The sequence below is a fragment of the Arachis stenosperma genome, chromosome 9, assembly GCF_014773155.1.
Source record: "Arachis stenosperma cultivar V10309 chromosome 9, arast.V10309.gnm1.PFL2, whole genome shotgun sequence".
Lineage (NCBI taxonomy): Eukaryota > Viridiplantae > Streptophyta > Magnoliopsida > Fabales > Fabaceae > Arachis > Arachis stenosperma.
In genome coordinates this window covers 37,037,538-37,062,519 of record NC_080385.1, presented here as the reverse complement: position 1 = coordinate 37,062,519, position 24,982 = coordinate 37,037,538, and the positions used below count along the sequence as shown (strand labels likewise).

At 39.8% G+C, this 24,982-nt stretch overlaps 1 protein-coding gene and 1 non-coding gene across 2 annotated transcripts in view; both read right to left on the bottom strand.

Annotated features, from left to right (window-relative positions):
- LOC130949402 (pentatricopeptide repeat-containing protein At5g50990-like) overlaps window positions 1-24,982 on the bottom strand; it is a 44,303-nt gene that overhangs the window by 11,603 nt on the left and 7,718 nt on the right. The window lies entirely within an intron of this gene.
- Window positions 10,194-10,302, bottom strand: LOC130952961 (small nucleolar RNA R71). The gene has a single exon (XR_009075135.1). It is a non-coding gene; the product is annotated as a small nucleolar RNA R71 (small nucleolar RNA).

Here is a 24,982-nt window from a genome sequence, read left to right as displayed (position 1 = left end):
ATGAGCCATATCTCTTTAAGAGATGTGCAGACGGAATGATCCGTAGATGTGTACCCAGAGAAGAAGCACAAAGGATCCTATGGCATTGCCATGGATCACAGTATGGAGGACACTTTAGAAGTGAGCGAACAGCCACTAAAGTCCTCCAATGTGGCTTCTACTGGCCTACTCTCTATAAAGATTCCCGAGAGTTTGTGCGTAACTGTGACAGTTGCCAAAGAGCTGGTAACTTGCCTCACGGATATGCCATGCCTCAACAAGGGATATTAGAGATAGAATTGTTTGATGTATGGGGAATTGACTTCATGGGTCCATTCCCACCATCATACTCAAACACTTACATTCTGGTAGCAGTGGACTATGTATCTAAGTGGGTAGAAGCAATTGCTACACCCACTAATGATACTAAGACCGTGCTGAAATTCCTCCAGAAACACATCTTCAGCAGGTTTGGTGTTCCCAGAGTACTAATCAGTGACGGGGGCACTCATTTCTGCAATAGACAGCTATACTCTGCTATGGTTAGATATGGAATTAGCCACAAAGTGGCAACTCCGTATCATCCACAGACAAATGGGCAAGCTGAAGTCTCTAACAGAGAGCTAAAAAGAATCCTAGAACGAACTGTGATAGCCCGAAGAAAGGATTGGGCAAGGAGTTTGGATGATGCTCTGTGGGCATACAGAACAGCATTCAAGACTCCTATAGGAACCTCTCCATACCAACTGGTGTATGGGAAGGCCTGTCATCTGCCCGTGGAACTGGAACATAAAGCCTACTGGGCAACCAGATTCCTAAACATGGATGCTCAGTTAGCTGGTGAAAAAAGATTGCTCCAGCTGAATGAGCTAGAAGAGTTCAGACTCAATGCCTTTGAAAATGCAAAAATTTATAAGGAAAAGGCAAAGAAATGGCATGACAAGAAGTTGTCAACCAGAGTCTTTGAGCCAGGACAAAAAGTTATGCTCTTCAACTCTAGGCTCAAATTGTTTCCAGGAAAACTTAAATCCCGGTGGAGGGGTCCGTATGTGATTACAGGAGTGTCACCATATGGATATGTTGAGCTTCAGGATATTGATTCTGACAAAAAGTTCATTGTTAATGGACAAAGAATCAAGCATTATCTTGAAGGCAATTTTGAGTAGGAATGCTCAAAACTGAGACTTGAGTGATTCTCAGTAAAGGTCCAGCTAAAGACAGTAAAGAAGCGCTTGCTGGGAGGCAACCCAGTCATTAGTAGGTCATATGTTTTGTTTTTACAGAGGCAAGTATCAAAAATGAAGGAATTCACATAGTTACAGAAGGATTCAGCGCAAAAAGCAGACAAAAAGAACTTACTGGCGAAAAAACGCCAGTAAGGGGCATTTTGGGCGTTAAACGCCAGAATGGGCACCATTCTGGGCGTTTAACGCCAGTGAAGATGCCATTTTGGGCGTTTAACGCCAGGTGTGCAGCATCCTGGGCGTTTAGAAAAATGCCCAGTGACAAAGGAGATTCTGGCGTTTAACGCCAGCCAGGGCACCTGGCTGGGCGTTAAACGCCCAAAAGGGGCAACAAATGAGCGTTAAACGCCAGAATGAGTGCCATTCTGGGCGTTTAACGCCAGAAAGGTGGGGGACCCAGATTTTGTTTTCCAATCAAATTTTTTTTCAAACTTTCCTTTTCTTACCCATACCCTTCTACATAAATACACTTCAACCTTTCATCATCCACTTTCAAATCTTCAAAAAATCAAAACCATTCTTCAAATCTATCTCAAATCAACCCCATATCTTATTCAAAAACTCACCCTTTTCTCAAATTCTCTCCATATCTTCTCAAATCTCTTCTCAATTTTTCGAAATCTCCTTCCCCCCTTATAAAAACAAGTTCGGCCTCCTCATTCACCCACACCATTCGAATTTGCTCTTCTCCTCTCTCTCTTCTTTCCTTTCTTTTGCTTGAGGACAAGCAAACCTCTAAGTTTGGTGTGCTTTTCCGTGATCACTAAGCCAAGATTCATCAAGATCATGGCTCCTAAGGGAAAACAAACCAATTTAAGAGGAAAGAAAGAGAATAATCCAAAGAATCTTTGGAATCAAGAGAAGTTCTTAACTAAAGAACATGAAGACCATTATCACAAAATAATGGGTCTGAGGTCAGTGATCCCGGAAGTTAAATTTGATCTGAAAGAAGATGAATATCCGGGGATCCAAGAGCAAATTCGAAACAGAGGATGGGAAGTTCTAACCAATCCTGAGATAAAGGTTGGAAGGAATATGGTTCAGGAATTCTACTCAAATCTGTGGCTAACAGATAAGCAGAGAATGACTGGATCAAGTTCTAGAGGACATATGCCTCCCTAGAACTAAGTGGATAACCAATTCAAAGGGTGTCCCAAACCAACTCAAGAGGGGAGACCTCAAACCAATTGCAAGAGGTTGGCTAGACTTCATTGGGCGTTCCATACTGCCCACTAGCAATCGTTCTGAGGTCACCATCAAGAGAGCAGTGATGATTCATTGCATCATGATTGGAAAAGAAGTGGAGGTTCATCATGTGATTGCTTGTGAGATCTACACAATTGCAAATAAGAATTCCACTGAAGCCAAATTGGCTTACCCAAGCTTGATCTCCTTGCTCTGTAAAGAGGCTGGGGTAAAGATGGGAGTAGATGAGTTCATACCCATTGAACATCCAATCACCAAGAAGTCAATGGAAGGACAAATGCAAGACAACTCTATCAAGAGGAGGGCGCAGGAGTTCCTCCCTGAATTCCCTGAAATTGGCTACTGGGCCAGCCTAGAAGCATCTATCAACAAGTTGCAAGAGACTATGGAGCAACTTAAGGAAGAACAGCAGAATCAGAACTGCATGCTTTGCAAATTGCTGAAGGAACAAGAGAAGCAGGGGCGTGAACTCCAAGAGTGGAAACGCCAAAAGCTCTCCTCTCAAGCTGAGGGAGCATCCACTTCTCAAAATCAAGGTTGTTGAGTCCTAACTCTGTGAAAACCTCTATCATTAGGAGCCTAGTTTAAATTTTTGTTTTCTATTTTTTTCTATTTTTAGTTTCATTTTATATCTATTTTTGAGTCTTATTCTTAATTCATAATTAATAAAATTTAAAGTTTATGCCTTAAAGCTATGAATGTCCTATGAATCCATCACCTTTCTTAAATGAAAAATGCTTTAATCACAAAAGAACAAGAAGTACAGGATTTCAAATTTATCCTTGAAACTAGTTGAATTAGTTTGATGTGGTGACAATAATTTTTGTCTTTCCGAATGAATGCTTGAACAGTGCATATGTCTTTTGAACTTATTGTTTTGAGAATGTTAAATTTGTTGGCTCTTGAAAGAATGAGGAAAAAGGGGAACTGTTATTGAGGATCTGAAAAATCATCAAAATTGATTCTTGAAGCAAGAAAAAGAAAAAAAATATATATATATATATATTTTTCGAAAAAAAAAGAAAAAAAGAGGAGAAGAAAAAGAAAAGGAAAGAAAAAGAAAGAAATAAAGTGGTGAACCAAGGCAAAAAGAGTGTGCTTAAGAACCCTGGACACCTCTAATTGGGGACTCTAGCAAAGCTGAGTCACAATCTGAAAAGGTTCACCCAATTATGTGTCTGTGGCATGTATGTATCCGGTGGTAATACTGGAAGACAGAGTGCTTTGGGCCACAGCCAAGACTCATACACTAGCTATGTTCAAGAATCATTATACTTAACTAGGAGAATCAATAACACTATCTGAGTTCTGAGTTTCTAAAGATGCCAATCATTCTGAACTTCAGAGGATAAAGTGAGATGCCAAAACTGTTCGGAAGCAAAAAGCTACTGGTCCCGCTCATCTAATTGGAACTATGTTTCTTTGATATTTTGGAGTCTATAGTATATTCTCTTCTTTTTATTCTATTTTGATTTTCAGTTGCTTGGGGACAAGCAACAATTTAAGTTTGGTGTTGTGATGAGCGGATAATTTATACGCTTTTTGGCATTGTTTTTAGTATGTTTTTAATATGATCTAGTTAGTTTTTAGTATATTTTTATTAGTTTTTAGTTAAAATTCACTTTTCTGGACTTTACTATGAGTTTGTGTGTTTTTCTGTGATTTCAGGTATTTTCTGGCTGAAATTGAGGGATCTGAGCAAAAATCTGATTTAGAGGCTGAAAAGGACTGCAGATGCTGTTGGATACTGACCTCCCTGCACTCGAAGTGGATTTTCTGGAGCTACAGAAGCCCAATTGGCACGCTCTCAACGGCGTTGGAAAGTAGACATCCTGGGCTTTCCAGAAATGTATAATAGTCCATACTTTGCCCGATATTTGATGGCCCAAACCGGCGTTGCAAATCAGCCTCAGAAATCCCAGCGTTTAACGCTGGAACTGGCATAAAAATTGGAGTTAAACGCCCAAACTGGCATGAAAGCTGGCGTTTAACTCCAGAAAAGGTCTCTACACATGAAAGCTTCAATGCTCAGCCCAAGCACACACCAAGTGGGCCCGGAAGTGGATTTTTCTGTCATTTACTCATTTCTGTAAACCTTAGGTTACTAGTTCACTATTAATAGGATCTTTTGACATTGTATCTGGACCTCATGACACTTTACACGTTTCTTTGTGTACATTCCACGGCATGAGTCTCTAAACCCCATGGTTGGGGGTGAGGAGCTCTGCTGTGTCTTGATGGATTAATGCAATTACTACTGTTTCTCATTCAATCATGCTTGCTTCCATTCTAAGATATTACTTGTTCTTAACCCGGATGAATGTGATGATCCGTGACACTCATCATCATTCTCAACTATGAACGTGTGCCTGACAACCACCTCCGTTCTACCTTAGATGAAGTAGATATCTCTTGGATTCTTTAACCGAAATCTTCGTGGTATAAGCTAGAACTGATGGCGGCATTCAAGAGAATCCGGAAGGTCTAAACCTTGTCTGTGGTATTCTGAGTAGGATTCAATGATTGAATGACTGTGACGAGCTTCAAACTTCTGAAGGCGGGGCGTTAGTGACAGACGCAAAAGAATCACTGGATTCTATTCCGGCCTGATTGAGAACCGACAGATGGATAGCCGTGCCGTGACAGGGTGCGTTGAACATTTCCACTGAGAGGATGGGAGGTAGCCATTGACAACGGTGAAACCCTACATACAGCTTGCCATGGAAGGAGCCTTGCGTGTTTGATGAAGAAGACAGTAGGAAGGCAGAGATTCAGAAGGCCGAGCATCTCCAAAGCCTCAACCTATTCTCCATCACTGCAAAACAAGTACTTATTTCATGTTCTTTTGCTTTTCACAATCAATCCTGATAATTTCTGATATCCTGACTAAGATTTACAAGATAACCATAGCTTGCTTCAAGCCGACAATCTCCGTGGGATCGACCCTTACTCACGTAAGGTATTACTTGGACGACCCAGTGCACTTGCTGGTTAGTTGTGCAAAGTTATGTAGTGATCACAATTTCGCGCACCAGTATTCCGAGTAGGATCCCGGGAATCTGGAAAGTCTAACCTTTTCTGTGGTATTCCGAGTAGGATTCCGGTATTGAATGACTGTGACGAGCTTCAAACTCCTGAAGGCTGGGTGTGATGACAAACGCAAAAGAATCAAGGGATTCTACTCCAACCTGATTGAGAACCGACAGATGATTAGCCGTGCTGTGACAGAGCATTTGGACCATTTTCACTGAGAGGATGGGATGTAGCTATCAACAAGGGTGATGCCTTCATACGATTAGCCGTGCAGTGACAGCGCATAGGACCATTTTCCCGAGAGGATTAAAAGTAGCCATTGATGATGGTGATTCCCTACATACAACTTGCCATGGAAAGGAGTAAGAAGGATTGGATGAAAGCAATAAGAAAGTAGAGATTCGAAAGGATTCTAGCATCTCCACACGGCTATCTGAAATTCCCACTATTGATTTACATAAGTATTTCTATCCCTTTTTATTTTCTATTTATTATTAATTTTCGAAACCCATAACCATTTAATCTGCCTAACTGAGATTTACAAGGTGACCATAGCTTGCTTCATACCAACAATCTCTGTGGGATCGACCTTTACTCACGTAAGGTATTACTTGGATGACCCAGTACACTTGCTGGTTAAGTTGAACGGAGTTGTGTCCACACATAGTTGAAAAAGCAATGAATTTTACAAAATACAATAACAAAGGAATCACAATTTCGTCCACCACGTGCCATGCCCAGAGCTCCAAGTGGCACGCTGATGAGCGGATGATTTGTATACTTTTTGGCATTATTTTTAGTATGTTTTTGATATGATCTAGTTAGTTTTTAGCATATTTTTATTAGTTTTTAGTTAAAATTCACTTTCTGGACTGGATTTCAGGTATTTTCTGGCTGAAATTGAGGACCTGAGCAAAAATCTGATCCAGAGACTCAAAGGACTGCAGATGCTGTTGGATTCTGACCTCCCTGCACTCGAAGCGGATTTTCTGGAGCTACAAAGCCCAATTGGCGCGCTCTCACGGCGTTGGAAAGTAGACATCCTGGGCTTTCCAGCATATATAATAGTCCATACTTTGCCCAAGATTTGATGGCCCAAACCGGCGTTCAAAGTCACCTCAAGGAATCCCAGCGTTAAACGCCGGAACTGGCACCTAATTGGGAGTTAAACGCCCAAACTGGCATAAAAGCTGGAGTTAAACGCCAAGAGGAGTCTCTACACGAAAAATGCTTCATTGCTCAGCCCAAGCACACACCAAGTGGGCCCGGAAGTGGATTTTTATGTCATTTACTCATCTCTGTACACCCTAGGCTACTAGTTTTCTATATATAGGACCTTTTACTATTGTATCTGGGAATCTTTGAGAGCCTTTTGGACATCTAGTTCTTAGACCTTTGAGAGGCTGGCCATTCGGCCATGCCTAGACCTTGTTCTTATGTATTTTCAACAGTGGAGTTTCTACACACCATAGATTAAGGTGTGGAGCTCTGCTGTACCTCGAGTATTATTGCAATTACTATTGTTCTTCCATTCAATTCCACTTGTTCTTTTACCAAGATATCACTTGTTCTTCAATATGATGAAGGTGATGATTGACGCCCATCACCATTCTCACCCATGAACAAGGTGACTGACAACCATTCTTGTTCTACAAGCATCTGAGGCTTAGTGAATATCTCTTGGATTTCTGATTGCATGATGCATGGTTGATCGCCTGACAACCGAGTGCTCGCCTGACAAACGAGCCAGCCATTCCGTGAGATCAGAGTCTTCGTGGTATAGGCAAGAACTGATGGCGGCATTCAAGAGAATCCGGAAGGTCTAACCTTGTCTGTGGTATTCTGAGTAGGATTCAATGATTGAATGACTGTGACGTGCTTCAAACCTGCAACCTACTGGGCGTTAGTGACAGACGCAAAAGAGTTATTCTATTCCGTAGGGGAGGGAACCAAACCGGTGACTGGCAGCACTGTGACAGAGTGTGTGCATTAGCTTTCACTGCGCGGATGGAGGTAGCTGCTGACAACAGTGAGACCCTACACGAGCTTGCCATGGAAAGGAGTAAGAAAGGATTGGATGAAGGCTGTAGGAAAGCAGAGAGACGGAAGGGAAGGCATCTTCATACACTTGTCTGAAGCTCTTACACCAATGATATACATAAGTATCACTATCTTTATCTTTATATTATTTTCGTTCATCACCATATATATCTGAGTTTGCCTGACTAAGATTTACAAGATGACCATAGCTTGCTTCAATACTAACAATCTCCGTGGGATCGACCCTTACTCACGTAAGGTTTATTACTTGGACGACCCAGTGCACTTGCTGGTTAGTTGTGCGAAGTTGTGTAATGCCATGGTATTGAGCGCACCAAGTTTTTGGAGCCATTACCAGGGATTATGAGAGTTGTGAAAAAGTATAGTTCACAATTTCGCGCACCAAGTTTTTGGCGCCGTTGCCGGGGATTGTTCAAGTTTTGAGCAAGCTTTTGGTAACATCAGTGCCAAGATCCGGCAACAACATCAAGTTTTGGTGTTATTGCCCGGGATTGTTTAGGCTGGACAACTGACGGTTCATCTTGTTGCTTAGATTAGGTATTATTTTTTTTTCGAAATTCTTGAAGATGAATTCTAGAGTTTCATGATGATTTGTTGAAATCTGGCTGGCTGAGAAGCCATGTCTAATCTAATTGGACCGAGGTTTCAACTCATCACCACAAGAGCTTGGTTGATTCTCATCAATTTTGCTCTTGGAGCAGTGATCTGCTAAGATTTGGCTGACCTTTGGTCATGTCTAGTGTTTTGGACCGAAGCTTTCTTTGAAAGCTTGGCTGGCTGTGAAGCCATGTCTAATTCCTGGACCGAAGTCTTAGACTAGCATTGCACTGATTCCTGGAATTCTCATTAAGAATTTTGATACCTTTTTCCACTTAATTTTCGAAAAAACCCAAAAAAATTTTACAAAACCATAAAAATCCAAAAAAATATTTCTTGTCTGAGTCTAGAGTCTCATCTTAAGTTTGGTGTCAAATGCATGTTTTTTGTTATATTTTTCGAATCCATGCATATATTTCTTTGTTTTGATCTTTGAATTCTATTGACTTGAAGTATTTTGTGTGTCTCATATGCATTCTCATATTATTAGTGTCAGTAGTATACAAACTGCTAAGTTTGGTGTCTTGCATGCATTGTTAATTGATTCTTTTTGCATTTTGATTATTAAAAATCCAAAAATATTTTTAATTTGTGTCTTTTCAAGTCAATGATACAAAGAATTGAAGATTCAGAACATACAGCAGAGGAATTATACAGAAAAAGCTGAGCATTCAAAAATGCCCAGTGAAGAAGGCAGACTGGCGTTTAAACGCCAGCCAGGGTACCTGGTTGGGCGTTTAACGCCCAAAAAGGGTGCATTTTGGGCGTTAAACGCCAGAATGTATACCATTCTGGGCGTTTAACGCCAGGATGGTGCCAGGGGGAAGATTTTGTTTTCAAAATCAATTTTTTTTTCAAGTTTTCAAAGTTTTTCAAAATCAAATCTTTTTTATCATATCTTTTCAATCAAATGTTTTCAAAATCAATTTCTTTCCTTTTTAAAAGATACTTACTAACAATTAATGATTTGATTGAACATCACAAGATTGTTACCTTTTCTGTTGAGAAAGGTTTAAATGTTTCAATCATATCTTTTCTTGTTAGGCAAGTCATTAATTTTTAAGATCATATCTTTTCAAAGTGTTTTCAAATCATATCTTTTAAAATTGTTTTCAAATCATATCTTCTCAATCACATCTTTTTAAAACCATAACTTCTCAAGTAAATCTTTTTAACCACATCTTTTTAAAAATAGTTTTCAATCAAATCTTTTTAATTTCTAATTTCAAAATCTTTTTCAAAAATCACTTGATTTCCTTTTTCACTTTGAATTCTCGAAAATTATCAATCAAATTTTCAAAATGTTTTCAAATCTTTTAATTGAATTTTCGAAATTCTCTTCCCTCCTTCCCACATCCTTCTATTTATGGAGTACCACTCCTTCTAAATGCACAATTCGAACCTTATCTAACTAAAGTTCGAATTCTTCTTCTCCTTCTTCTTTCTATTTCTCTTTTCCTCTGACATTTCAAGGAATCTCTATACTGTGACATAGAGGATTCCACACTTTCTTTTTCTCTTCTCTTTCATATGAGCAGGAGCAGAGACAAAGGCATTCTTGTTGAAGCTGACCCTGAACCTGAGAGAACCTTGAAGCGAAAGCTAAGAGAAGCCAAGGCACAACTCTCTTTAAAGGACCTGACCGAATTCTTCAAGGAAGAAGAACACATGGCAGCCGAAAACAACAACAATGCCAACAATGCAAGGAAGGTGCTTGGTGACTTTACTGCACCTACTCCTGATTTCTATGGGAGAAGCATCTCTATCCCTGCCATTGGAGCAAACAACTTTGAGCTTAAGCCTCAATTAGTTTCTCTAATGCAACAGAATTGCAAGTTCCATGGACTTCCAATGGAAGATCCTCATCAGTTCTTAGCTGAATTCTTGCAAATCTGTGACACAGTCAAGACTAATGGGGTTAACCCTGAGGTCTATAGACTGATGCTATTCCCTTTTGCTGTAAGAGACAGAGCTAGAATATGGTTGGATTCTCAACCTAAAGAAAGCCTGGACTCTTGGGAAAAGCTAGTCAATGCCTTCTTGGCAAAGTTCTTTCCACCACAAAGATGGAGTAAGCTTAGAGTGGAAGTCCAAACCTTCAGACAGAAGGATGGAGAATCCCTCTATGAAGCTTGGGAAAGATACAAGCAATTAATCAGAAGATGTCCTCAAAGATATGCTTTCTGAATGGAGCATCATAGGCATTTTCTATGATGGTCTCTCTGAACTATCCAAGATGTCTTTGGATAACTCTGCAGGAGGATCTCTTCATTTGAAGAAGACGCCTGCAGAAGCTCAAGAATTGATTGAAATGGTTGCAAATAACCAATTCATGTACACTTCTGAAAGAAATCCTGTGAACAATGGGACTAGTCAGAAGAAAGGAGTTCTTGAGATTGACACTCTGAATGCCATATTGGCTCAGAACAAAATATTGACTCAACAAGTCAATTTGATTTCTCAAAGTCTGTCTGGAATGCAAAATGCACCAAACAGTACTAAGGATGCTTCATCTGAGGAAGAAGCTTATGATCCTGAGAACCCTTCCATGGAAGAGGTGAATTACCTAGGAGAACCCTATGGAAACACCTATAATTCTTCATGGAGAAATCACCCAAATCTCTCATGGAAGAATCAAGAGAGACCTCAGCAAGGTTTCAATAATAATGGTGGAAGAAACAGGTTTAACAATGGTAAACCTTTTCCATCATCTTCTCAGCAACAGACAGAGAGCTCTAAGCAGAATACCTCTGACTTAGCAACCATGGTCTCTGATCTAATCAAAACCACTCAAAGTTTCATGACTGAAACTAGATCCTCCATTAGGAATTTGGAAGGACAAGTGGGTCAGCTGAGCAAGAAAATTACTGAACTCCCTCCAAGCACCCTCCCAAGTAACACTGAAGAAAATCCAAAAGGAGAGTGCAAGGCCATAGACATGGCCGAATATGGGGAGGAAAGAGAGGAGGAGGACGCCACTGAGGAAGACCTCAGTAGGCGTGTACCAATCTCCTCTGAGTTCCTCAATGAGGAACAATGGGAATCTGAGGTTCAAAATGAGACCATAGAGATTCCATTGGACTTACTTCTGCCATTCATGAGCTCTGATGAGTATTCTTCCTCTGAAGAGGATGAGTATGTCACTGAAGAGCAAGTTGCTAAATACCTTGGAGCAATCATGAAGCTAAATAACAAGTTATTTGGAAATGAGACTTGGGAGGATGAACCACCTTTGCTCACAAAAGAACTGGATGACTTGTCTAGGCAGAAACTGCCTCTAAAGAGGCAAGATCCTGGGAAGTTTTCTATACCTTGTACCATAGGCACCATGACCTTCAAGAAGGCCTTGTGTGACTTAGGGTCAAGTGTAAACCTCATGCCCCTCTCTGTAATGGAGAAATTAGGGATCCTTGAGGTGCAAGCTGCAAGAATCTCATTAGAGATGGCAGACAATTCAAGAAAACAAGCCTATGGACTTGTAGAGGATGTTCTGGTTGAGGTTGAAGACCATTACATTCCTACTGATTTCATAGTCCTAGAGACTGGGAAGTGCATGGATGAATCCATCATCCTTGGCAGACCCTTCCTAGCCACAGCAAAGACTGTGATTGATGTTGATAGAGGAGTTGATCATTCAAGTGAATGATGAATCCTTGGTGTTTAAGGCCCAAGGATATCCCTCTGTCATCATGGAGAAGAAGCATGAAAAGCTTCTCTCAAAACAGAGCCAAGCAGAGCCCCCACAGTCAAACTCTAAGTTTGGAGTTGGGAGGCCACAACCAAACTCTAAGTTTGGTGTTGAACCCCCACATTCAAACTCTAAGTTTGGTGTTGGGAGGTTCCAACACGGTTCTGAGCATTTCTGAGGCTCCATGAGAGTCCTCTGTCAAGCTAATGACATTAAAGAAGCGCTTGTTGGGAGGCAACCCAATGTTTTATAATTAATTATTTCCTTTTGTTATTTTATCTTTTTTGTAGGTTGATGATCATAAGAAGTCACAAAAACAATGAAAAAAAGCAAAAACAGAATGAAAAACAGGAAGAAAAACAGCACACCCTGGAGGAAGATGCTGCTGGCGTTTAAACGCCAGTCAGCCTAGCAGTTGGGCGTTTAACGCCCAGTCTGGCACCTTTCTGGGCGTTTAACGCCAGAAAGGGGCACCAGACTGGCGTTAAACGCCAGTAAAGGGTAAAAACCTGGCGTTAAACGCCAGGAATGGGCACCAGCCCGGCGTTTAACGCCAGAAAAGGCTCAAAACGTGGATTTTGATGCCATTTGGTGCAAGGATGCCTTTTCCTTGACACTACAGGATCTGTGGACCCCACAGGACCCTACCATCACTCTCTCTCTTCTTCCCCCATTCACCAATCACCTCAAACACCTCTTCCCCAAAAACCCCTCACCTATCAAATCCCATCTTTCTCTTCACCACTCACATCCATCCTTCATAAATCCCCACCAACCTCACCCTTCAAATTCAAACCACTTTCCCTCCCAAACCCAACCCCAAATGGCCGAACCATCATCCCCCTCTTTCCTATATAAACCCCTCTTTACCCCTTCATTTTCACACAACCTAAACACCCTTTCTTACCCTTCTTGGCCGAACACACTACCATCTCCCTCTTCCTCCATTTCTTCTTCTTCTACTCTCTTCTTTCTTCTTTTGCTCGAGGACGAGCAAACATTTTAAGTTTGGTGTGGTAAAAGCGTTGCTTTTTCATAACCATTTATGGCATCCAAGGCCGGAGAAACCTCTAAAAAGAGGAAAGGGAAGGCAAAGGCTTCCACCTCCGAGTCATGGGAGATGGATAGATTCCTCTCAAGGGTGCATCAAGATCACTTCTATGAAGTTGTGGCATTAAAGAAGGTGATCCCCGAAGTCCCCTTTTCACTCAAAAAGGGTGAATATCCGGAGATCCGCCATGAGATCCGAAGAAAAGGTTGGGAAGTACTTACCAACCCCATTCAACAAGTCGGAATCTTGATGGTTCAAGAGTTCTATGCCAATGCATGGATCACCAAGAACCATGACCAAAGTTGGAACCCGAATCCAAAGAATTATCTCACTATGGTTCGGGGGAAATACTTGGATTTTAGTCCGGAGAGTGTGAGGGTGGCGTTCAACTTGCCTATGATGCAAGGAGATGAACATCCTTACGCAAGAAGGGTCAACTTTGATCAAAGGTTGGACCAAGTCCTCACAACCATATGTGAAGAGGGCGCACAATGGAAGCAAGATTCAAGAGGAAAGCCGGTCCAATTGAGAAGGCATGACCTCAAACCCGTGGCTAGAGGATGGTTAGAGTTCATACAACGCTCAATCATTCCCACTAGCAACCGGTCCGAAGTTACCATAGACCGGGCCATCATGATCCATAGCATCATGATTGGAGAAGAAATAGAAGTTCATGAGGTTATAGCCCAAGAACTCTACAAGGTGGCGGACAAGACCTCCACTTTGGCAAGGTTAGCCTTTCCTCATCTCATTTGTCACCTCTGTTATTCAGTGGGAGTTGACATAGAGGGAGACATCACCATTGATGAGGACAAGCCCATCACTAAGAAAAGGATGGAGTACACAAGAAACCCCTCTCATCATGAGATCCCTGAGATACCTCAAGGGATGCACTTTCCTCCACAAAACTATTGGGAGCAAGTAAACACCTCCCTAGGAGAGTTGAGTTCCAATATGGGACAACTAAGGGTGGAGCACCAAGAACACTCCATTCTCCTCCATGAAATTAGAGAAGAACAAAGAATCATGAGAGAGGAGCAACAAAGGCAAGGAAGAGACATTGAGGAGCTCAAGCACTCCATAGGACCTTCAAAAGCAAGGAAGAGCCGCCATCACTGAGGTGGACCCATTCCTTGATTTCCTTGTTCTTTATTCCTTTGTTTTTCGAATTTTAGTGCTTTATGTTATCCATGCTTGTGTCTTATGATCATTAGTGTCTTAGTGTCTATGCCTTAAAGTTATGAATGTCCTATGAATCCATCACCTGTCTTGAATAAAAATGTGCTTAATTGAAAAAGGAAGAATTGCATGAATTTTGAATTTTATAATAGTTTAATTATTTTGATGTGGTGGCAATATTTTTGTTCTCTGAATGTATGCTTAAACAGTGCATATGTATCTTGAATTTGTGGTTCATGAATGTTGGCTCTTGAAAGAATGATGAAAAAGGAGACATGTTATTGAGGATCTGAAAAATCAATAAAATGATTCTTGAAGCAAGAAAAAGCAGTGAATACAAAAAAAAAAAAAGAGAAAGCAAGCAAAAAAAAAAAAAAAAACGAAAAAAAGGAAAGAAAAAAAGGGAGAAAAAGAAAGAAATAAAGTTGTGATCCAAGGCAATAAGAGTGTGCTTAAGAACCCTGGACACCTCTAATTGGGGACTTTAGCAAAGCTAAGTCACAATCTGAAAAGGTTCACCCAATTATGTGTCTGTGGCATGTATGTATCCGGTGGTAATACTGGAAAGACAGAGTGCTTTGGGCCACAGCCAAGACTCAATAAAGTAGCTGTGTTCAAGAATCATCATACTTAACTAGGAGAATCAATAACACTATCTGGACTCTGAGTTCCTAAAGAAGCCAACCATTCTGAATTTCAAAGGATAGATTGAGATGCCAAAACTGTTCGGAGGCAAAAAGTTAAAAGCCCCGCTCATCTAATTAATACTGATCTTCACAGATGTTTTTGGAATTCATTGCATATTCTCTTCTTTTTATCTTACTTGATTTTCAAGTTGCTTGGGGACAAGCAACAATTTAAGTTTGGTGTTGTGATGAGCGGATGATTTGTATACTTTTTAGCATTGTTTTTAGTATGTTTTTGATATGATCTAGTTAGTTTTTAGCATATTTTTATTAGTTTTTAGTTAAAATTCACTTTTCTGGACTTTACTATGAGTTTGTGTGTTTTTCTGTGATTTCAGGTATTTTCTGGCTGAAATTGAGGGACCTGAGCAAAAATCTGATCCAGAGACTCAAAAGGACTGCAGATGCTGTTGGATTCTGACCTCCCTGCACTCGAAGCGGATTTTCTGGAGCTACAGAAGCCCAATTGGCGCGCTCTCAACGGCGTTGGAAAGTAGAAATCCTGGGCTTTCCAGCAATATATAATAGTCCATACTTTGCCCAAGATTTGATGGCCCAAACCGGCGTTCAAAGTCACCTCAAGGAATCCCAGCGTTAAACGCCGGAACTGGCACCTAATTGGGAGTTAAACGCCCAAACTGGCATAAAAGCTGGAGTTAAACGCCAAGAGGAGTCTCTACACGAAAAATGCTTCATTGCTCAGCCCAAGCACATACCAAGTGGGCCCGGAAGTGGATTTTTATGTCATTTACTCATCTCTGTACACCCTAGGCTACTAGTTTTCTATATATAGGACCTTTTACTATTGTATCTGGGAATCTTTGAGAGCCTTTTGGACATCTAGTTCTTAGACCTTTGAGAGGCTGGCCATTCGGCCATGCCTAGACCTTGTTCTTATGTATTTTCAACGGTGGAGTTTCTACACACCATAGATTAAGGTGTGGAGCTCTGCTGTACCTCGAGTATTAATGCAATTACTATTGTTCTTCCATTCAATTCCACTTGTTCTTTTACCAAGATATCACTTGTTCTTCAATATGATGAAGGTGATGATTGACGCCCATCACCATTCTCACCCATGAACAAGGTGACTGACAACCATTCTTGTTCTACAAGCATCTGAGGCTTAGTGAATATCTCTTGGATTTCTGATTGCATGATGCATGGTTGATCGCCTGACAACCGAGTGCTCGCCTGACAAACGAGCCAGCCATTCCGTGAGATCAGAGTCTTCGTGGTATAGGCAAGAACTGATGGCGGCATTCAAGAGAATCCGGAAGGTCTAACCTTGTCTGTGGTATTCTGAGTAGGATTCAATGATTGAATGACTGTGACGTGCTTCAAACCTGCAACCTACTGGGCGTTAGTGACAGACGCAAAAGAGTTATTCTATTCCGGTAGGGGAGGGAACCAAACCGGTGACTGGCAGCACTGTGACAGAGTGTGTGCATTAGCTTTCACTGCGCGGATGGGAGGTAGCTGCTGACAACAGTGAGACCCTACACGAGCTTGCCATGGAAAGGAGTAAGAAAGGATTGGATGAAGGCTGTAGGAAAGCAGAGAGACGGAAGGGAAGGCATCTTCATACACTTGTCTGAAGCTCTTACACCAATGATATACATAAGTATCACTATCTTTATCTTTATATTATTTTCGTTCATCACCATATATATCTGAGTTTGCCTGACTAAGATTTACAAGATGACCATAGCTTGCTTCAATACTAACAATCTCCGTGGGATCGACCCTTACTCACGTAAGGTTTATTACTTGGACGACCCAGTGCACTTGCTGGTTAGTTGTGCGAAGTTGTGTAATGCCATGGTATTGAGCGCACCAAGTTTTTGGAGCCATTACCAGGGATTATGAGAGTTGTGAAAAAGTATAGTTCACAATTTCGCGCACCACACGCCCATTGTGTTGTGTTAAGCAGCACTTCTCTGTTTCGTTGGTCGGCGTGCCACGCTAATGCTTGGCGTGCCACGCCCATAGTAATGGATCAAAATCACTCCTCTGGAACTCAAGCTTGGCGTGCCATGCCCAGGCACCAAGTGGCTCGCCCAAAACTTCTGCTTCTCTTTTTTTGAGCTTGTTTTGTGCTTTTTGCTTCTTTTTCTATCATTTTCTACAAAATTCATCAAATCAAAAGATTAAAGCAATATACAACTTAAGCACAATAAATACTTAATAATTGGACATTATGAATTAAATTTTGATATGAAAAAGCATAGAAAAACATGACATGATGCCCAGTCATCACAACACCAAACTTAAACTTTGCTTGTCCTCAAGCAAACAAGAATCATGCAATAAAGTTTGACAAACGAAGGTGAGAAGAATAGCGATTTTTATGTTCATGGTTGGCTAGTTTCTTATGTATGCTACAATCACAAAAGAGATTCAAATGATTGATGCTTCTATCTAGCTCATTTTATGAAATCTTTTTCTTTATGTTTCTTCCTTGAAACAAGCTTTTCATTCTTTTCTCAGCTTAGCTTCTTGAGTGCTTTGCACCATTTGTTGAAAGCTACGACTCTAAATGCTTTGTTTTCAAGTATTACTGCTTGATACATAAGCACCACAAGCATTTAATTAGAGGACTCCTTTAACTCATTTGTTTCTTTTCTTTACTCTATAATCATTGATGCTCAGAGCCTTGAGCTTTGAGGGAGTGCTTTGCACTTGAGCCTAGCCTTGACTTTAAGTGTTTTGTTTTCAAGCTTTTTGCTTGATACAGAAACACCACAAGTACTTGACAAATGAATTGTCATTGGTACTCAGAGCCTTCAGCTTTCTCATTCTTTCCTTTTTCTTTTCTTGCCTTATTTGCATTTGCTTCATAAAATGTCCTAGATGAAAACTTCAATTAAACAAATTTAAATGTAATTGAGCAACACTAGTCATGCTAGCTTCCCAATACTTATAAGCTCATGCTAACTTCTTCTTTAATTACCTTGTTTGTTTATGCTAATGATGCTTAACTACTTAGAACTCACAAAACTCAAGATGGTAGTTATAATGTCATAGCACATGTTACAATTCAGCAATCAAGCTATGCTTATTCACAACATACATGCATACAAAGAAAATAGAAGACAATCATGCAATTAAAATACTGGAAACAAATAAGAGGAAAAGGAGTTTTACCACCTTGTAGTTCATCTTCACTGTTGTCACTTGCCTCATATTCTTTCCCTTCCCACACCAAACATAGAATGATTGCTTGTCCTCAAGCAACAAATAAAATAGTGGTGATGGGGTTTATGATGGGTCATGAATGTCTTAACAATGAATTGTAAGTAAGGCATGTGTTTAAGCAAGCAAACTAAGGATAGAATAAAGGCACAAAAAGTTAAAATAGAGACAATATGATTGCATTAATAAGTAGTGTTTGCATGGTACTTTGCATGAAAAATAAGTGGTAACACCAAACTTAGTGTGACACTTTCATTTTAGAATAATGCAAGTACTCAGTGAATATTCTAAATCAAATTGTTGCATGGCAACACCAAACTTAGAATGCAATCATATGCCAAATTATTGAAAATAAACAAAGCAAAGAAAGGAAATGTTACCTACGGTTAGGTTGCCTCCCAACAAGCGTTCCTTTAAAGTCATTAGTTTGACATGTTGATCATGGATTTCTTCCTCTTCTTCCAGTTGGTTAAGAGGAATGACCTCAAGAGGAAAGAGGGGCCAGTCAATGCCTGACGTCGGGATTTTTGCCAGTAAAGAATTTCATAAAAACAGACGTGTTGTAGATATAGTCTCTAAACCGACAGAAATCCCTTCGTACAAACGTTTTGGTTGTCACAAGTAACAAACCCCTAAATAAATTGTTAACCGAGTATTTAAACCTCGAGTCGTCTTCTCAAGGAATTGCAGGGAGGTATGTTCTTATTATTGGTTATGAAAAAGGTAAAATTGGGGTTTTGAGAGTGAAGAATAAATATGGCAAATAAATTAAATGGCAATTAAAATAAATAAACACTGTAAAGCAAACTTTTGTGCAAGGTATGACAAATTGGAAGTGCAGATTTATCGGTTGTGATGGAGATTAGATTTTTAATCCCACTTTGTTAACCTCTAACTATGGAGGCAAATTAAGTGGATGAATTAATTCCAATTTTCAATCAACAATGAGTTTGATAAATCAACAGTTACCAATTGTTTAACCAAGGACAAAAGGGGAAAAAGTAAAATTGCTAGAGTGAAAATATCCTCAGATGGGAAGTAACAATAACTTAAATCAAAGAGAGCAATAGTAAACTGAAATACCTCAAATATCATTAATAAACTAATATAGTTCCAACATGAGAAAATCCATAAGCCAATTGGGCAATATCAATCAAACACAATAAAAGTTTCAGAGTAATCAAAATATAAACGAGAGAATTAAATAATAAAAGAAATATTGAACCTAGATCGAGAGTCACTCTTGAAAGCTAAGAGAAGTCCTAAATCCTAATTTCTAAAAATGCTACCTAAATCCTAAAGAGAGAGAGAGAGAACCTCTCTCCAAACTAGATCTAAATCATGAAAAATGGCAGAAAAATTCGCACACACTTGAATGGATGCCTTCCTCCACTTCATAACCTCTGGTCTATGACTTCTGGACTTGGAATTGGGCCAAAAAGGCTTCAGAATCCGCTGTGAGCATTTTCTGTAATTTCTGGTGCGTGGCCTCTGTCACGCGGTCGCGTCATTCGGAGTTTTCCTTGTCACGCGGTTGTGTCGGTCACGCGTCCGCGTCGTAAGCGGTTCGCTCAAGTCGCGCGGTCACGTCAGTCATGCGGCCGGGTCACTGCTTCTTCGCTCTTGGCACGCGATCGCGTCGTCCATGCGATCGCGTGGATGCCAGTTCCTTCAGAAACTCCATTTTGCTTTCCTTCCATTTTTTTGCATGTTTCCTTTTCCATTCTTTAAGTCATTCCTGCCTTAGAAGATCTGAAACTACTCAACACACTAATCACGGCATCGAATGGAATTAAAGGTGATTAAAATGATTAAATTAAAAGCATAGAAAAACACGTTTTTCACATACATCACATAATAAGGAAGGAGAAGTAAAACCATGCAATTAACATGAATAAGTGGGTGAAGGATTGAATAAATCACTCAGATTAAGCATAAAATATATCATAAAATATGGGTTTATCAACCTCCCCACACTTAAATGTTAGCATGTCCTCATGCTATGTCCAAGAGAAGCTATAAAGGAATGAAGATGAATGATAGAATGTATGAGATGCAACCTATGAATGCAACTAAATGCAAAATGTTTCTACCTACTTGGTTAAAAATAAATAAGTTCTTCCAGACAAATATGAACTGGATTTCATTAATTCAAATCACAAAATACAATACAAATAACTTGCAAGAAGAAGATAGCTCATGAAAGCAGGAAACATAGAATTAAGCACTGAACCCTTACTGGTAGTGTATATCATTCTAACTTTCAAGTGTCTAGGGTCAATTCTCTCAATTTTCTACTAATCTTGCTTTCTATAGCTTGCTCCTCATCTAACAATCAACAAAAATTTAATGCACCAATACACAAATCAAGAGGTCTTTTAAGGGTTGTAATGGGGTTAGGGTCAAGGTAGGATTGTATTTGGCCAAGTGGACTAAAATTTGAATCCTTAATTAACATAAACTATTCCACCTAACTTAGGACAATCCATGTAATCATAATATAAAATTTGACTTCCCATTAACTATGTTTTTCACATATTCATGCATTCTAATTTCAAGTACAACTCATATGCATTGCTTTCACCACTTACTTTGGGGCATTTTATCCCCTTTCACTTATTTTGCTCTCCTTTTTTTTTGCATATGATTAATTTATTGAATGCATGAACATGTCCTAAACATTTCTTTTACATTTTCAAAAAATTCTAACATACTCAATTCTCAAACCAGATGTTTCCAAACCCACTCTTCCCCACACTTAATTCATAAGCATCCTCACTAGTCTAAGCTAACCAAGGATTCAAATTAAGGACATTATTGTTTTTCGCTTAGAGTTAATGATGTGCTAAAATAAAGAACAAAGGGGTAAAATAGGCTCAAAATTGGTTTGCAATAGATAATGAAAAGGTTAAGGCCATATGGGTATGTAAGCTCAGTGAAACAAGGCCTCAATCATATAAGTGTATGCATACATCAAACAATGGAAATATAGAATTAAGCAAGACAAAGATCACAATTTTAGAGAGAACAACACACACCAAAAATAAAATATTGGTTGATAAAATGCAACCAATCAAATAGGCTCAAAATCTCACTGGTTTTGTGTGTTCAAGCTTTAAACCATGTTCCAAAATAATATTTCTTTCATACAAGTTTTTCAAAAAGTTTTATTCAAATTAGTGAAATACTCTAAAAAGTCTCTTGAAAAAGAAAATAATACTTCAACCAAGTGGTAAAATATGCACAAATAAAACAGACATGCAATCAAACATGCAAATGCAACAATGAAAAACAAAGATTGGTGTTAAGAAGGGACTAACTGACCCGCGGAGATCGGTATCGACCTCCCCACACTTAAAGATTGCACCGTCCTCGGTGCATGCTGAGATGTGCAGGTGGAAGGGGGTTGTGGTTCCTCAGCTGGTGCTCTCTTGTAGAGGCTTTCTCTTTACCCGTTTTGGTGGCCAGCCTGAAAAAGGGAGAAGAGAAAGGCATATGAAGTCAAATGGATGGAGCAAAGAGGAGGGCGGTACGAGTGATAATCATGCCAAGAAAAAGAAATAGTGAATGAAAGTCATGGTCGCAATTCCATGTGATCAGTTCATCAATGGAAATATAGCAAGGTGGTGGACGAAATTGTGATCCTCAAAGTTGGACTCTTTGTACTTGTATGAAATTTAATTCGAGATAATAATGGCTCTTGGCTATGTGTGGACACAACTCCGTTCAACTAACCAGCAAGTGTACTGGGTTGTCCAAGTAACAAACCTTACGTGAGTAAGGGTCGATCCCACAGAGATTGTTGGTATGAAGCAAGCTATGGTCATCTTGTAAATCTCAGTCAGGCGGATTATAATTGATTATGGAATTTCGAAAATTAATAATAAATAATAAACATAAAATAAAGATAAAGTTACTCATGTAATCCAATGATGGGGATTTCAGATAGGCGTATGGAGATGCTGTGCTCCTCCTGAATCTCTACTTTCTTATTACATTCATCCAATCTTTCTTACTCCTTTCCATGGCAAGCTGTATGTAGGGCATCACCGTTGTCAATGGCTACTTCCCATCCTCTCAGTGAAAAAGGTCCAAATGCTCTGTCACAGCACGGCTAATCATCTGTCGGTTCTCAATCAGGTTGGAGTAGAATCCCTTGATTCTTTTGCGTCTGTCACTAACGCCTAGCCTTCAGGAGTTTGAAGCTCGTCACAGTAATTCAATCCCAGAATCCTACTCGGAATACCACAGACAAGGTTAGACTTTCCGGATTCCCATGAATGCCGCCATCAATTCTAGCTTATACCACGAAGATTCTGATTAAGGAATCCAAGAGATATGCGCCCGGTCTAAGGTAGAACGGAAATGGTTGTCAGTCACGCGCGTTCATAGGTGAGAATGATGATGAGTGTCACGGATCATCACATTCATCAAGTTGAAGTGCAACGAATATCTTAGAATAGGAATAAAGAGAATTGAATAGAAAATAGTAGTAATTGTATTGAAACTTGAGGTACAGCAGAGCTCCACACCCTTAATCTATGGTGTGTAGAAACTCCACCGTTGAAAATACATAAGTGAGAGGTTCAGGCATGGCCGAATGGCCAGCCCCCCAAAACGTGATCAATAGTCTCCTTAGATGAATAATAAAATAAAACTGAGACCAAAGATGTAACGTGGTCAAAAGACACTGAATACAATAGTAAAATGTTCTATTTATACTAAACTAGCTACTAGGGTTTACAGAGGTATGTAATTGATGCATAAATCCACTTCCGGGGCCCACTTGGTGTGTGTTTGGGCTGAGCTTGATCTATCCACGAGCTAAGGCTTCTTTTGGAGTTGAACGCCAAGTTGTAACGTGTTTTGGGCGTTCAACTCCGGGTCGTGACGTTTTTCTGGCGTTTTACTCCAGACAGCAACATGGAACTGGCGTTGAGCGCCAGTTTACGTCGTCAACTCCCGAATAAAGTATGGACTATTATATATTGCTGGAAAGCTCTGGATGTCTACTTTTCAACGCCGTTAAAAGCGCTCCATTTGGAGTTCTGTAGCTCCAAAAATTCCATTTCGAGTGCAGGGAGGTCAGATTCCAACAGCATCAGCAGTCCTTTGTCAGCCAAAATTTACCTGAAATCACAGAAAAACACACAAACTCATAGTAAAGTCCAGAAATGTGAATTTAATATAAAAACTAATGAAAATATCCCTAAAAGTAGCTTGAACTCACTAAAAACTATCTAAAAACAATGCCAAAAAGCGTATAAATTATCCGCTCATCACAACACCAAACTTAAATTGTTGCTTGTCCCCAAGCAACTGAAAATCAATTAGGATAAAAAGAAGAGAATATACTATAATTCCCAAAATATCAATGAATATTAATTCTAATTAGATGAGCGGGACTTGTAGCTTTTTGCTTCTGAACAGTTTTGGCATCTCACTTTTCCTTTGAAGTTCAGAATGATTGGCTTCTCTAGGAACTTAGAATTTCGGATAGTGTTATTGACTTTCCTAGTTAAGTATGTTGATTCTTGAACACAGCTACTTATGAGTCTTGGCCGTGGCCCTAAGCACTTTGTTTTCCAGTATTACCACCGGATACATAAATGCCACAGACACATGACTGGGTGAACCTTTTCAGATTGTGACTCAGCTTTGCTAGAGTCCCCAGTTAGAGGTGTCCAGAGCTCTTAAGCACACTCTTTTTGCTTTGGATCACGACTTTAACCACTCAGTCTCAAGCTTTTCACTTGGACCTGCATGCCACAAGCACATGGTTAGGGACAGCTTGAATTAGCCGCTTAGGCCTGGATTTTATTTCCTTGGGCCCTCCTATCCATTGATGCTCAAAGCCTTGGATCTTTTTTACCCTTGCCTTTTGGTTTTAAGGGCTATTGGCTTTTTCTGCTTGCTTTTTCTCTTTTTTTTTTTAATTTTTTTTCGCAAGCTTTTGCTTTTTCACTGCTTTTTCTTGCTTCAAGAATCAATTTCATGATTTTTCAGATCATCAATAACATTTTCCTTTGTTCATCATTCTTTCAAGATCCAACAATTTTAACATTCATAAACAACAACATCAAAATCATGCACTGTTCAAGCATTCATTCAGAGAGCAAAAAGTATTGTCACCACATCAATATAATTAAATTAAATTCAAGGATAAATTCGAAATTCATGTACTTCTTGTTCTTTTGAATTAAAAACATTTTTCATTTAAGAAAGGTGAAGGATTAATGGAATTATTCATAACTTTAAGACATAGTTGCTACATACTAATGATCATGAAGTAGAGACACAAAACATAGATAAACATATAACATAAATAAAAACGAAAAACAGAAAAATAAGAACAAGGAATGAGTCCACCTTAGTGAGGGTGGCTCCTTCTTGAAGAACCAATGGTGCTCTTTGAGCTCCTTTATGTCTCTTCCTTGCTTCTATTGGATGATCCCTAGTAATTTTGGTGCTCCTATCCTTAGTTGCTCCCAATAATTGTATGGAGGACAATTTAACCCCTGAGGTATCTTAGGGATCTCTTGATTTGCAGTCAAATGTTCTACCACTGAGTTATAAACCCTTTTGATGAGTCTTTCCATCTCCCATGACTCAGAGGTGGAAGCTTTTGTCTTCCTTTTTCTCTCTCTTTTTTTTTTGAGGTTTCTCTGGCCTTAGGTGCCATCAATGGTTATGGAAAAACAAAAAGTTATGCTTTTACCACACCAAACTTAGAAAATTGCTCGCCCTCGAGCAAGAGAAGAAAGAAAAGATGAAGAAGAAGAAGAAGATATGGAGGAGATGGAGGGATGTGTGTATTCGGCTATATGGGTGGGATTGGGTGGGAAAGAGATTTGAATTTTGAAGGTAGGTGGGGTGTATGGGGAAGAGTGGATGGATGTGAGTGGTGAATGGAAAACAGAAGGGATGACCATGAATGGAGAGAGAGAGGGCGAGGTAGGTGGGGATCCTGTGAGGTCCACAGATCCTGAGGTGTCAAGGATTTACATCCCTGCACCAATTAGGCATGTAAAATGCCTTTGCATATCATTCTGGCGTTTAAACG